Here is a 16128-nt window from a genome sequence, read left to right on the forward strand (position 1 = left end):
TCATTTGTTTACCTCGAGCTGTGATGAAATTTGAAAATAAATGTTTTATATTAGCTTTCAGCACAGTTAAAGAGCGAAAATTCTTCGTTTATTATATCAAATCTTCATATACTAAAATTCTCATAAATTAAAGGCTAACTAGACGGAATGTATTGCGATTCAGCCAATGGGAGACACGGACCAATGGAGAGGCCGCTGACTGGTTGCCAAGGTAACCAATTAGCCCCCATTGTTGAGCATCTTCTTATAGAGCTTATTATAGACCAACTGTGGATCCTCGCGGCAGTTGTACGCTCTTTGTCATTTCAACAATTTAATTCCTTGCCCTGTACTTGAGACGACATTATAAGGAGGCCTCAGAGGCAATGGAACGACTGCCAACTCCGCTAATACCCCTTTCTTAGAATCAGGAACATAACAGTAGAACAGAATCATATGCTTCATGTTTTTATACCGTTTAAAAGGTATTAAGTTAAGATCGGAAATTGATACTGACAAAGTTTTTTTGTTTGTTTATTGGTGTAAAACATCACAGGTAATCAACACAATTTATTTCTTATTTAATTTTGCGTACATTTATTTTATTTTATTTTTTATTATATTTTTTTTCTTCTCGATGTTATATTTGTATCAGTATATCTTTTGATTTTAAAAACTGAACTACTAATTTTATTTTTTTTTATCAGCTATAAGAATTTTTTTAATATCCTTGGTTAATCCTAAGCTATAGAGGTGTGACGTGAAATATGGGCATTCCAGGAAGATATGGCTAATTGTCAAATTGTTGTTACAGTATTGGCATCTCGCAGGCGTTTGTTTTGAGATGAGATAGGAGTGAGTGAGCCTCGTGTGACCTATTAGCATTGTCAGTACGATCTCGTCTCTAAGGCATTTACGGCAAGAAAACCCTCGCGTTTTAAGTCCTTTTTAATAATTTTTAGTTTACTCCCTGGGCTTTCGTTCTACAAAGTATTGATGGAGAAATACGAATACATCTTAAAAATTAAAGATTTATAACATGTTTAAAACATTGAATACTTTTTTTTTTCAAAGCTCCATATCTTCTTCTGGGTTTCCCTAGAAAAGCTCCTTTTTGTGCATATTTGAATTTTAAGGGGGCCTGTATAACATCATTCTATGATTTCTTTAATTCTGAATATTTTCTAATCAATAACTAGATGATGGTGCTCGCCTCCTTTTATTTTTTTTTTTTAGCACATACACAAAACCTAAAACTAAAATTCAATTATTACTTAACTTATCTCATCTTAGATGTACTCAAAGGTGTAACTTGACTTACATTTTCCACGCCTACTAAAAATTAATCATTTCTTACAGCTTAGAAATCTTTTTTTTTCTTTGGCAACTGTTAACCTCATGGTGCCCCATTAAAGTCTAATGTGGAATTTCTTCTTCTTCTTTTTTTTTTTTTTAAACTACACCTTTTGTTTTGTGTTAATTGCAACTATATTTAGTTTTTTAGTCCCTCTACCATTTTTGGCAGGCACTTTCCGATTGTTTTATATTGTCTTATTATTCCAATTAAATATGATATAATCATATGATATTATACTCAAAAAATTAGGAAACAAAAATTTAATCACTCTACTTTTAAATTACTCTTCATAATATTAAAAGTTGATGTATTCATTTCTCATGATTATTTATTTTTTTTTTTTTACATTAAACCTTTACAAAAATATTTAGTTTATTTCAAAATAAGGATTTTCCCTTATCAAATTTGTGATGAAGATTAATATTCCCCCTCCCCCCAAAAAAATTGATACATATATACATCGGATACCTCCATAATAATTTTGTAAAAGTTCATTATTGTCTTTGATCGAATGTTCCTAGAATTTTGCGTAACATTTATAAAAATACTATATTAAATTGCGAAATAAGTAGCCGGTGGGAAAGAAAGAAGAAAAGAAACTGTTAAAAAGGAATTAATTTATAAATATGCATTGTACTGCTTTGAGATAGTTAACTTGATACTAAGAAATGACTGTTGAAATAGCTAATAAACCTTATTTTAATAATTTCCGATTATATATTTTTTATAAATCATGGCAGTCTATTGCTTATCTCTATTTTCTCTCCTTGAGCAATTACTTATTAACAGCAAAAGTTTCGCAACCTAACGGCTTGATTATGGGTGTTGGGAGATGGCATCAGAAGTTGAGTACAGAATTCGAAATATCTATTGCGAAAACTGATAATTGTATCTAATCTGTCATATGTTGCGCTCCATTCTATTGCGTATCTTCTTCAACACTGTTTACCAAGTATTAAATTTTTTGGGAGGGGGAATATTAATCTTTATCATATATTTGATAGGGGAAAATCCATATTTTGAAATAAACTAAATAATATTGTAAAGGTTTAATATTTAAAAAAATATTCATGAGAAATGAATATTTCTTCACCTTTTGATAGTATGCATGTAGAGTAGCATAGTAGCATTTAAATGTAGAGTGATAAAATTTTTGTTTCCTAATTTTTTGAGTATATCATATGATTATATTATATTTAATTGGAATAATAAGACAATATAAAACAATCGGAAATTGCGTGCCAAAAATAGTAGAGGAACTAAAAAACTAAATATAGTTGCAATTAACCCAAAACAAACGGTGTAGTTTTTTGTTTAAAGAAAGAAGAAGAAAGTCCCATTAGACTTTAAAGTAAATAATATTTAAAACACACATTTGAGATGGAAAATACATAAACTAAATCATTTGCTATAAGCATCCAACTTATCGTAACGCTTGAATTTGTTACGATTCTCCAATTTTAGATAATTGTTATTAATCTGTCATATGTTGCGCATCTTCTTTAACACTTCTGTTTTATGCACCGCTACAATACAAAAAAGAAACAGACTTTTATTAGATCAAACTTACTTTACAACCTTATAGTATAACTAACAATGTTCCTTCCTCTCCAATCCAAGTTATACAAACCTGGAGGCGTGGAACGTAGTAGGAACAAACTGAGGACTAATTTTCAATAAAGGCATGCAAAGTTTTCTAATCCTTAGTTTTCTTCTCTGGGCCACAGATAGTCTGGTTTTTATTTGCAATTGTTAGGAATTTTTTTAATATTTGTAAGAATAGATTGGCATATTGGTGTCCGATTTTTTCACTTCTTATATAAACGGAAATAATAAATCTAAGAGGTCTATATAAGGCATGCAAGAATTGTAAGTCTTCGTTTGCATTATAATACGTATATCAGTTCCTCATGTATTTTTGCATTGAACAAAAGCCTCATTAATTAAAGTATTTATTTTAATCATTATTCGACTCAAGCAAAATTAATGTAGATCAAAATTTTAATTCCAAAACACTTAACTAAATTTACTATCCAAAATAAAGCGTGAAACTTGTATTTGGATGGATTTATTATCTATAAGTAGTTTTAAGTGAGACCCTAAAAATCTGCTTTGACCATTCGATTTTTAAAGTATCATTTTGGTTATTAAAATTGCCAGACTTGGGGAAGAGGTTCAGACTCAGTCTAAGGCCGAACAACGAATCATTACCAGGGGAGAGGTCCCTTATTTTGCTCCCGCACACAGTGGATTCCTCCTCCACTAAAATCTCCTTCATGTAATACAAGGATCTATGTATTGAAGTCGACATATTTATATTTGACTTTTGTATTGTTTTTTTTTCAGTTATAGTAAAAGGAGAGTGAGAAAAAAATTAATAAGAAAATTAAAATTAGTAATTGATAATCTTCTTATTTTGCTTCTCCCTATAGTGTCTATGTTTATCAGCATAGGGAAAAGTTCAGCCACAGGCTCCAACATACTCTATCACCAGCTAGGTTTCTGGCCTGACGAAGATCCTTCTCTCTTCCTCTGCAAAGCCTGTCGACATACTCCAGATAAGACATCCTTGGTCGTCTACGAGGCCTTCTGTCATCTGGATTGTACATCATCTTTAGGGGTCCCTATATTCCTCCATTCTAATGACGTGGCCAAACCATTTCAACTGCCGTGTCTGCAGAACCTCCTTCGCTGAGGCAATGCCCTGTTCCTGACGTATCCTCTCACTTCGGACACGATCTCTGCTCATCTTCCCCACCATTCTTCGCAGAAACTTCATTTCAACTCTACTCCCCTACCAGTCCGTCAATATCCAGCTTTCAGATCCATACAGGAGTATCGGCAGGTATACAGACTTGTAGATATGTTGACCTACCTCTCGCTTCCCTATTACAGTATTGCAAATCTAGTAATAGACTGCATTAGCTTTCTTTATCCTGCTTGAGTCATGACTTCCTAAGTCATGTATCAATATAATTCATATCATATATCAATATAAGTCATAAATCAAATTGAAAATGATAATAAGAATGTCAAATTCAATATCCACTTAGCATTTAATTTCATATTTAGAATATGTTTAAGAAGTTTTTCCAAGAGAGAATTGCACAAAGGTTGTGAAGTATAGACGTTTACTTTGAACAACTCATTATTGAATTAGGTATACCAACTGTCTCTGCTCTTCGTTCCGTTTATCGCAAAACAGCAGCTTTCAATATTATGCTTTGTATTTGGTCAAATATTGAGGATGTTAGTCAATGTTATTATTAGTTCCAGATGGCACGAAGACAGCGTGAGATCGTCTTTTAACTCGAAAGACCATATGAACTTTTAAAAGAGAAGTATCCTGGTTTGGTCGATCAGCATAAATCAATAACATATTTATGCAAGATAACGCTCCTTTCACCATTAGGCAAAGTAAGATTCTTTGAAATGTAGGTTTTATCATAAAAGTTGCACTGCGTTGCATTTTCTAACTATGGTCTTTCCTTATGATGGTGTATTTTCTGGATTCAAAAAGAATAAGAAAGTAAAATCAGGATGTGAGTAGTTTTTCTGCTCACAAAACGAGAACAGGTGTCACTACCAAATACTTCTGGTAGAATGGAAGGTGGATATAATTGGTTATGATGACCTGAATGTTGAAAAATAATTTTGAATTTTTAGCTTAAAGGAAGTTTAAATTAAACTTACTTAACGCACAAGAGCTTTTGTAACCACCTAATACTACGAGTACCATTCTTACTAGCAGGCGTACGATAGACCCCATGTGAGTTCTCAAGTGTGTAGATAAGAATCTATTTGTGTACACATCTGTATTATTCATCTCTGCCCGAGTACTGTCCATCTCGCTAGATTGTTTACCTTTCACGGTCCAGATGTCCTGTTTTGATGATTTCCAATTCTGGATTTCGCAAGCCTATTAAGACTCTCAGGGATCTGATTAGACAGCTTGAATAGGTGGCAATCTGTGGGGAGTAAGGAACTCATTCGTTCAACACCACCCGCCTTCCTATTACTGAACATCTTCCTTCCTTCATATAGTGCTAATTAAGTAATTATACACCTTTACTCAAAAACATAAATATTCCACCATTAGAGAACATTGTATGTCTCTCTTCTACAATTTTGTCAGAACTGATTTTTCTTTCCTCGCTATTGAAAGCAGGGAACATTGTATTCATGCAGGAATTAAAAAAAAAAAATTACTCAAAATCGAAAATTTACACACGTTTTGTACATCGCAGAAGAAATTTGTTTCCTTATATGCCCTTATGTAACCAGGACACCACCGATCTCACCGTTAATTTGAATCTGATGATATTTTTAGGAATTGTGCAGATTGGCAACAAATTGGTAACCCATCGACCTTATTTAATTCTAAGGTTGGTAGTAGCCTACGAAAAAATAATTCTTTGAAAAACTTTCAACTATCATTTTAATTAAAAGTCAACTCTAAAAACGTTATTTTTATTTGTTCTTCGGATAATATTCAACATATTATCCAAATGATTGGACGAGTTACGTTTTGCACTTAGCTTCAGTAGCATTTACTTTGTTCCCTCTAGCACTAGAAGTGGAAGCAGAGGCGGGTCCTGACAGATATATAACAAAGGCCACTATGACAAAGAGCTGACACTGGCACAGGCCAAACAGAGCTCCGCAAACAGGGCTTTAATCACACCCTTCGGGAAGAATATCCTACGCCTGGTCGATAATGTTGGTTCGCCCCGTCCTTATCTTCTGGATCCCCTAAGGCACCGTGTCCAACTCAATAGAATTCTGAGTGGCTGGTAATGCTATAAATTTATTAGATTTATGTTATCGTTTATATGTGGGGGTAAACGGTTATCTCGAAACAATAAGCCCATTTCGGTAAGTAGTATATAATACAAGACATACGTATATACTTGGGACAAAATGTAACTAAAGCGATTCAAGGATAATATTCGTTAAGGGTTACAGCAATAGTGATGAAAAAAAATGTCATACTAAAAATATAACTCAAGAAATATTAAGTTCTTATAGATTTATTCAGTACGAATTAGTATATTCTATTAAAATTATAGGGAGTATAATGGTTTAGTGGGTACAGGACTATGGTTCTATCTTCAAGGCCTGGGTTTGAATCTGGCTGAGGTAGATAATTATTCTGTTTAATCAGTCATGAACCTACTTTTGTTAAATAACCTGTCAGACAGGGGCGGAAGAGGTTATCTACAGGTTATCAACCTATTCCAACCAAGCATTGAGGTCAAGTTTTCATTTCGTTGGGTCACGAAGAGATACATGACAAACCCTCCCTCAGTCTGAGTCAAACCTGCGCCTATTCAATTGTGAGGTTGCTAAGGTGACGCCTTAACTTCTTCGGCTATAAAAAGCATATATCGGAAGCTCTATTGTGGCACTCACAGTCTCTATAGAGCCGGTACTCGTAATTGGGGAAAACCTGGCGGTTGATCGTGGTCCATGTCTCTCCTTCCACAACCATTGATCAAGAAACAATGCATTTTTTCCAATATTTACTTTTTATTTTCTGTTTCATTTTTTTTTGCGAAATTCATCAATCCAATCCCTTTCTGCAAGATAATTACCCCTCTTTATTACCTCCCGATGTGTATACTCCTTTCCACAGATCTGCCAGAATTCAATATTCCTTTGTCGCCCGTTCTACCATTTTCTGGAATTCCCTTCATCGTCGAATTCGGCATGCACGGCTTGAAATCCAATAAAGAAGTGGATATATTGGTTCACCATTCCTCAAATTTTTGTTCTCATTTTTTTTACACTATGCAGAAATTTAAATTTTATTTGTTTATTTAATGTAAGAAGTCATATGATTGGACATATTCTTTGTTTTGTGTTCACATTTGTTATTGTAAAGGATCATTGTCCCAGAATAATGGTTTTATTCTTGCCTAAAGAATTTTTTTTTAAAGGTTCTTTATGGTTGCTCTTTTAAATAAAAAGGTTACATTTAATGCAATTTTTTAAAATTATTAATACTTTTTATTTATTGATAAATATTACAATCTGCCACATAGTTGTGGGCAATAGGTAATAGTGATGAATGATCACAGTGTGTAAAATTAACTGAGAAATGTTGCTTTATGTTTCCCTTGTATGGTGACAGTTTTCTGTGATGATATTACTGTTATAATAGTAAAATGGTGGGGTAGTGCGATGGTTTCCTGTCGACACGATGACAGTAAACGTGTTGACGATTAGAAAGATCACCTTATCGGTTATAGCATAAAATAACTAAATTACTGCTGATGATATTAAAATTTTATATACAATCAAATTTAAGTTAAGAAATAATAAAAAAAAAATAACAATATTTTCCTATCGTTTCACTTGACAGATAACCTGTGAGAAAATTGAATGCTGTTACATCAATTATTGTTAATATCATCTACTGCAAAAATACTGTGTCTACATTAAATGCTGTCATGATGGAAGCTATCATACAGTTCACACCAGATTGCGACAGTTGCTACTGCCACACTGCCGTCGTGTAAACGAGCCTCAAGCTTTTGTTTGAACAGTTTTTTTCTTACAAATTTATTATACAGTAGATATATAAAGGGAAATACAATTTGGAAACGTAACTGTTACTATCACTAGAGTATTTTTAAAAAATCGTCTTTTGTTAATGCCTCTTATAAATGACTCACGCATTGGTATCATGTATATTAATAATAATAAAGCCTTAGCGAACCCAAAGGTAAAGACAGTGAGAAGGATAATAGTTTTGTGAATTCTTACTTTTAAGTTTTTGGACAGAATGCGCTAGGTAAACGATTTCAAGGTAGAAAAATAACAAATACATTCCGTTTTTTATCACACTTTAATTTCTTCATCAATTTCGTTTTTTCTAGTTATCATAGAACCTAAATACTTGAAACTATGAACCTGTTCAAATGTATTCCCTCCTATATTTATATCGCCGAAATAGCTTCCATTTTTATTGTTAAACATATATTTTGTTTCATCCGTATTTATTTTGAGACCTAGTTAGTTCCTTACCATCATATATATTACATATCAATCAAAGAAAGTACTTACATTTATTTTAATGACCAGATGTAAGAGTGCCATAATCGTTTCAGCACTTATTCGATTCAAGGTATAAACTTCAAAATAATGATCCAATGATTTATCATCATTCTCTTTTTGACAATAATCCTATAGGCATATTCTAATGTACACTTGTAAATATAGCGAGAAATCAACTTAAAAATAACATTGTTTCTGACATTGCAGATACTTACGTTTTAATTAGAATACTCGGTTGCTTCTTGTTGAGCCATAGAGAATGGGGCAAGGCTCTGAGCCATGAAGCGATTTCCCGGCACGGCTGATGAACTGCCAAGACAGTTATTCAACAACAAGAGATCGCATTGGCTCTTGCTCAGCTGTTAGCCCACCTGTCCTCTTAGAATGAATCATCATCACTGGGGTCTGTTCTTCAAAATTAGCGCCTTTACAAATATAACGTATTGTTTTTCCCATTGCATACAAATAGATATAGAGGCACAAATACAGGTATGATGAAAACCAGAAAAGGTACTCATCAGCTATGCAACTAGTTGAAGCCGCAACAAATCGACGAATACTTTTTGCAGGAAGCTCCAAAGAAAAACAAACTGATTCGGATATAAACATTTATTTAGTTTGGCTAACTTTCAACATAAACATATGTATGTGTTTTTACATATATATTATATTATTGATCTTCGGCCACCCGAACCCTTTCCACGTTTACTTATCTTGGGATACTGCTTTCCAGTTTGCTACGTACACTTTCTCAGTTTTATTGATTCTGTCTATCCATCTGGTTTTTGGCCACTCACGCAGTCTCTTGGCTACCATACTGGCATTCATTGTTTAGAGGCGTCCTGATGGATGGCTTCGTGCCACATGACCCGCCCGTCTTAACCTCCTTGCCTTCAGATCATGAGATATAGACTGACCAGTGTCTGTAAGTAGTTCGCTGTTAGTTCTTCTCCTCCGTATGTTAAGGCTCTGATCCGATATCGCTCATGTAAACATAAACATATAGTTAAAATAAAACATTTAGAAATAAAATTAATAAAATAAATAAACAAATTTACAAAAATAATTATACATAAAATAAAGTACTAGGTAAGGACTATTTATTGCGGTGGTGGCTCGGCTGGATCAGAGGCGAGATGAGATGATCCTGAAGTTAAGATGACCAACTGTTGAAGCGAAGATACAAACCCTGCGTTTCTTTGAAATGTGAGTCCACATCCAACACTGGCACAGTAATGTATTCAAGAGTCATATTTTAATTGAATTAGTCACTACAATGGTCCTCGTCAAACGCAGTGAACTCTATTATATTAATCACAATTAACAGTCATGATGCATTAGCACCAAAATGGACACATTACACTGCACGGGGTCTGGTCGTAGGTTATAACGATCTCAATTAACAATTAAAATCCATTTGATGCAGGCTAAACTAACACCGATCAGAAATAAACTGTAATAACCAAAACTAATAATCATAATGTTTTTTTTTTTTCTTATGTCGGCCCAAAACTCCCGCTGGAGTCCTACACTGACCCAGTTGTTATATTATAAAAGAATGGAGATGAGGATGTAAATTGTTATTATTTGTTTATTTAATTTTTAAAAATCTACTTAGGATTCTGCCATAAATTTGCACAACGCCTGAATAGTAGCCCTATCTAGATCTGCCCGCCCTTGGAGGAAAACGCTATTGTTTTGGATGAGGGGATTTTTAATCCTGTATTTATCATATCTAGTGCAATTTCCAAGGGTCCTCGATAGAGTTTCATGTCGAACATTTATCATTTTTTTAATATTAATTAGTGTCAATCCGTGCTTTGTTCGATCATGGTTCATTATTAATCTTGTAAGTAAGACTATATCTTTTCTGTTTTACTTGACACAAGTGTTAGAGAACCATGGGCGTGGAGAGACATTAGGTTGGATAGTGAAATGATCTTTACCTTTCTAACTTGACTCCCACCCTGACCTATACTGCCATTCACTAATGAAGTCTTTTCTTAACCATCTAAAAATTTCCTGTAATGGCAGTTTCGCATTTTTCACTCTTCCCAAATATCGTTTTGCTATCTTGTCAAGCTCATTGCCAAATAAATTTGTTATTTGATAAACCATGGACTTCTTCAGTTATGTTCTTTGTTAGGTAAGATGAAATATTTTTTGGATGTATGTTTTTGAGTGAATTTTAATTTTAATGAATTACGAATTTTGTATTCTTGTGATTTCTGTTTGCTATTTTAAAATCTTCAACGACACCGTATAATTCAGCACTGTATATGCTGAACTTGGTGGGGAGGTTTATCGATGTATCCTGGTTATATTAGACATCATATATCCCGACTGCAGCTTTGTTTTTATCTTTAGATGCATCTGTATAAATTTTTATACTTTTCTGACAATATTCCTAGTGTTTTCTGTTTTAGAACTGTCAGTGGATAGTGTATTTTGGTCAAATCTGATTGAAATAGTTTGGGATTGCGTTTTATGTCAATTTGTGACTTTGTAATGGGAGTACATAGGCCGAGTGGTCCGGGGTTGATTGCAAGTGTGTTAAATAGATGTTTTGTTTCTTGGGCTATGATTCCTACTTTTGGAATGTATAAAGTGCCGTTTCGAATAGCTTGATATAGAGAGTGGCAACTGTTAGAGGCCACTTTTAAAATTATAATGTTCACACAAACATTAATTTGCTTTTAAATTTGATTTTTTTTTTTAAATACGAAATAATTAAGATAAACTGGATAACTGGATGGACGAATCGGCATCTAAAATAAAGGAATAAATGGCATAAGAAGTTTTAGGTTTTTTCTCTTTAAAAATAAATAAATAGTAAATCAGAAGCCAAAGATTAAATAAAACGGATCGATAGAATTATATTAAAACTTATCTGAATAATTTAATTTTTTTAGAGAATGTTTTAAGAAGCAAATATACAGGCTTTTAAATTTGATTTTTTTTTTTTTTTTGTCATGTTTTGAAAAAGTGCCATCCATTTGCGGCACTGCTGGTCTAGAAACCTGCTAAACCCAAAGTTTTTTAAAACTCTTTACTAATGGTGTTAAAGGAAGTTTCAGTTATATGATAAATCAACCCAATAAAAAAAAAAATAAAAAAATAATAATTTGATTTTGATAATCAACTATTTTCCACATGCTTGTAGGAGGTTTTATAAAATTAAAGCAGGCTTAATTCTTCGTACGGTTTTTAAAGTTAGCAAAAGTAGTTCCGTAACATTAAGTATTTTCAATAATTACAGAAATAAATATAATGAATATACATAAGGCCTAGGATCCAACCTTTTTATGTTTTTGGCATACATAAACATATAATGTTTTATTTGAATATTATTAATAATAAAAGAATAATTGTAACAACCATGAGACGAAAATGCATTTCGAAGATTATTACTACTTAGGCAATCAAACAAATACATAATCTACCGGATGGACCTCCGATAAGATAGGGTTTTATTTTAAAACCGATGTGTCGGTCTCCTACTAATCTCAGGATATCCATGTTTAGTTTACTTTATATTCAGGCGCAACTAAGCACTTAACTGAAGGATCAGGGACGAAGCTCCTACCGAAAACATACTCTATTTTTGTACTTAAACCTTACAAGTACATGGGGCAGATTAGAACCACAGGAAGCATTAAAATTAATTTTAGCAACAACCTTTTATATTTAAACAGCTTTGAAACCAACTTCAGAATGAGATTTGACTATAAATTACGACTGTATAAATTATTTCTTTATCGAATTACTGTGCGAATATCCAAACTTACTGGCATGTAAATAGCAGCTGGAAACATAAAATTTTATCATGTGAAATTGCGAAAACTTTGCTAACTTATTTATCTGGAATTTATTCAATTTGGCCGATAACATTTACGATCCGAAATAGAACTTTTTAATTAGTATATACATCGATTTTTCCACCGTTAAAGTTTCATCTAATAAATATTATAGTATCTAGTTTGTAGTCTCATAATAACACTATTTAAAGATTAGAAGTCTTCCTAGGTTCCATGCCATAAAACATTCTCTAAAAAAATTAAATTATTCAGTTTATATCAGTTTTAATATAATTCTGACGATCCATTTTATTTAACCTTTGGCTTTCTGATTTACTATTTATTTAGTTTTAAGGAGAAAAATCCTAATACTTCTTATGCCATTTATTCCTTATTGCCATTTATGCAATTGATTATTTCGTATCACACATCCACCTAATTTTAAGGAATTTGTCCAATAATGACACTTTCTAGTAGATATTAGAATGTTCAGTATGTAAGTGGACAGTTAGTACGTAACGTCATCCATAATGTAGAAATAAATAATAAATAAAGTATAATATTGTAATAAAAAATGTTTGGTTAACCCCAGTTCATATAAATCAACCCTGCCAGCTTATTCTTGGACTTAGAGGTTTTTAATGTTTTAAAATTTAAAAAAAATTGTTATTGAAGGTTGGATCCCGAAATAAACCAGCGCATGTCTGTGATAATGCAGCAAATGTGTACTACCGACCCCGGAACGTAATATTCGGCATAAGGGGTGTGAAAACAAAGATGACGGTATATAAACAAGTCTTCATACCTATGCTCACATATGCAACTTTAAGTGGGCCTAGTATAAAAGAATTCGAAAGCCGTTTATAACCCATAGAAATGAACTTTTTTAGGAAAGCCCTCGGTGAAACTATATTCAATATAGAATTAGAGAAGAAACAGGGTTGGAACCTCTTATAAAAATATATACACGGAAAAAAACTGACGTGGTTCGACATGTGCAAAGAATGCCGATTGATAAACTGTCAAAAAGTATTTAGAAGGCAAAGACTGAGGGAAAACGACCATGGAGTGAATGAGAGAACCTCATTTCAAAACTTACAAGAAACAGATGTACAATAAACAATAAGTTTATTAAGTATAAAGTCTTATACGATAAGTATAATAGGTAGTTATCCATCTTAAATAGTAAAATATTCTGAGTAATTCAATTTCTGGTTGGCATGCCAGCAATAATAATATTAAATTCACGAATTAACGTTATTATCGAATGAATAAAGGGTATTATTTATTCATTCAAGGTTATTATTATCGATTATAATTATTTATAGGGCAAACATAGCTTTATGGATTGGCACAATTGCGCAATCGTACGAATTATCTTTTGTGTCCCGATGCTTCAACTTATTTACAAATTATAAATATTTCTTGTGATTTGGAATCCCAACCTATACCATGGGTTTCATAATTAAAAAATGCATGAGGAGTAACTTAATAAGTGTAATGTGAAAATTAACATTCACAACATTAAAATTCAGTGCTTAACTGGAGTTTTAAGACGGTACAGACTCGGCAGACTTCTTTATTATAGGAGTAGTGGCCAAACAACGCAGAACATTTTTCTTGTTTCTCTAGTTAAAACTATCATCTTCGTTAAGTATTTAGGAAATCGATCGGGCTTGCATAGAATTTGTTAGTAATGTCGCCCTTTACAGAAAATACAGATTTCAGATCTGGAGTGCGTGACTACACCCAGTGTAGTACAAGAGCCAGGAAGAAAAACAGGCGGTTATTTCATCCCTATTTTCGATTACTTCAATAACAACTATGTATAATTACTAGACAAAATTATGAGTCTGCCAAGAAAAGGAAGGGGAGATAAAAAAATTGAGGTTATTTCTAAACGTTATAAAAAATTACTTTTCATTCGGATCTCTATATCTTTATTACTACTTACAACACTAGAAAACCTAAGTGTACATTATTTAAAGTAGAGCAAATTTGCTGAAATATAAGCCCCGTTACGTTCAATAGTTCTCGGGATGTAGCTTTTTAAAAAGCAGCAGTTCATAAAAATGTTAGTAAAGTAGTTAGTGAATTTATTTTGAGAAATCTATATCTCAGGAACTATGTGATGTATAGAAGTCTATCAGCCCTCAAATATGTCTAATATGCATCTGAACGTCTCATGCTTATTCAGATATAGATTTCTCAACATAAATTCACTAACTACTGATTTTTCATTTTCATAAAATGTTGCTTTTGAGAAATCTATATCTCAAGAACTATCAAACGTAAATAGGTCTATTAGGGCTCATATTTTGGCAAATTTACTATACTTTAAATGATGTTCTCATAGGTTTTCTATTGTTGTTGGTAGTTTTAAAAATATGAGACCTCCGAATGAAAGATTAATTTTTTTAATGTTCAGCCATAATTTTTTTAATAACAGCCACCATTTTATATTACCCCTATCTTTATTCGGCAGAATCATCAATTTTGGCCAGTAATTATAGATATATTTCAATAAAGTAATATAAATGTTAATTTTTACATTTCATTATTAAAATTGGACACATTAATTAATTTATGAATTAAATAACCCAAACAATAAATAACAAAACATTTTTATACGTGAATATCTCCTTAACAAAGCGCCTATCTTCATAAAGATTTTTCCCCCCATTTTTTGAGATCCGTAATTTATATTTTTAGTCAGGACACTAAACCGTGAAATGCTCTGTATTTAAACATTAAATATGTTCGCAGAACATATATTTTAGTGACGATTTGTAAGTTTGGCTCGCTATGAAGTAAATCAATGAAACGACCTTAGCAACTGGCAGAACAGCTCCGAAAGCAGAGTGATGACCGCACTGGAAACTAAGAACCTTACATATATTAATAGCTAATAACTACCTCAAGGATGGACGGTAACTGGACCGGTATTTAATATTTATGCTGTGTAATTCGGTTCCGCTCTTTGAAGGGAGTTGCAGACGACGCATATCAACCAGTCGGGCTGGAGCTGCCTCGGGCGGCTTCAATGGAATGGATGTCGCCTCTGGTGGCATTGGTTAATAACTAATGATTATTTGCATTGGAATAGCTTTAGGGGAACAACAAGGTGTATAGAGCGGTACATTATTATTCAGATTGCTTGATTGGTTTGACGTTAACATTCAATTGGCTTATTGTTTAGCCTCTAGTTAGTATCCTGTTGTTTGTTGCGTTTCGGCACATGTTGAAAAGGAACATAATTCAGTATAAGTTTAACACTAGTATAATTAAACTCGAATGGATCAATTTTATCTTAACTCTAAAAATGTTATACTTTTGCATTTAACTTTAGTTTGTAATTTGAATAAAATTTACTTTTCACAGAAATAGCCGGTTTGGTTTAATATTTTAAAAAATGAACCTTTGAAGTTGACAAAAAAAATAAATTAATTTAACACCTCATAAAAACTGTATGTTTTAATTTAAAAAAAAAAAAATCGTCCATCCACCGCTCGCACTGCGTAGATCTTTTCTGATACTTCTGGCCCTGTATCGCGTGAAGAATTTTTATTTAGGACGTAATGCAACAATGGAATTGTCGATTTTGGTGAAACTATATATATATTCTCTATATGGTAACCCCATAAAGAGGTGGTTTATTTCTTTTATACATGTTCCATGCCATGAAGGCATACTACAAATATTACATCTTTACAATACCAAAGATTTGAGTATATATTGTTACATTGTTTATAATAAACAAAACAAAACATAAAAAACACATAACTAATTAATAATAAAAAACAAGAAAGAAAAAAATCAACAAACAAAACAAGATGTTTTAGATTGCCCTTCTGTAATTGGTCAGCTGGTCAATTTATTTTTATGAATTATAACAAGTCTGTCTTAGAATTAGTAAAAAGTATGTGTGCTGGTTAA

Source organism: Halyomorpha halys, unplaced genomic scaffold, assembly GCF_000696795.3.
Source record: "Halyomorpha halys isolate HHAL.00 unplaced genomic scaffold, Hhal_1.1 Scaffold138.1, whole genome shotgun sequence".
Classification (NCBI taxonomy): domain Eukaryota; kingdom Metazoa; phylum Arthropoda; class Insecta; order Hemiptera; family Pentatomidae; genus Halyomorpha; species Halyomorpha halys.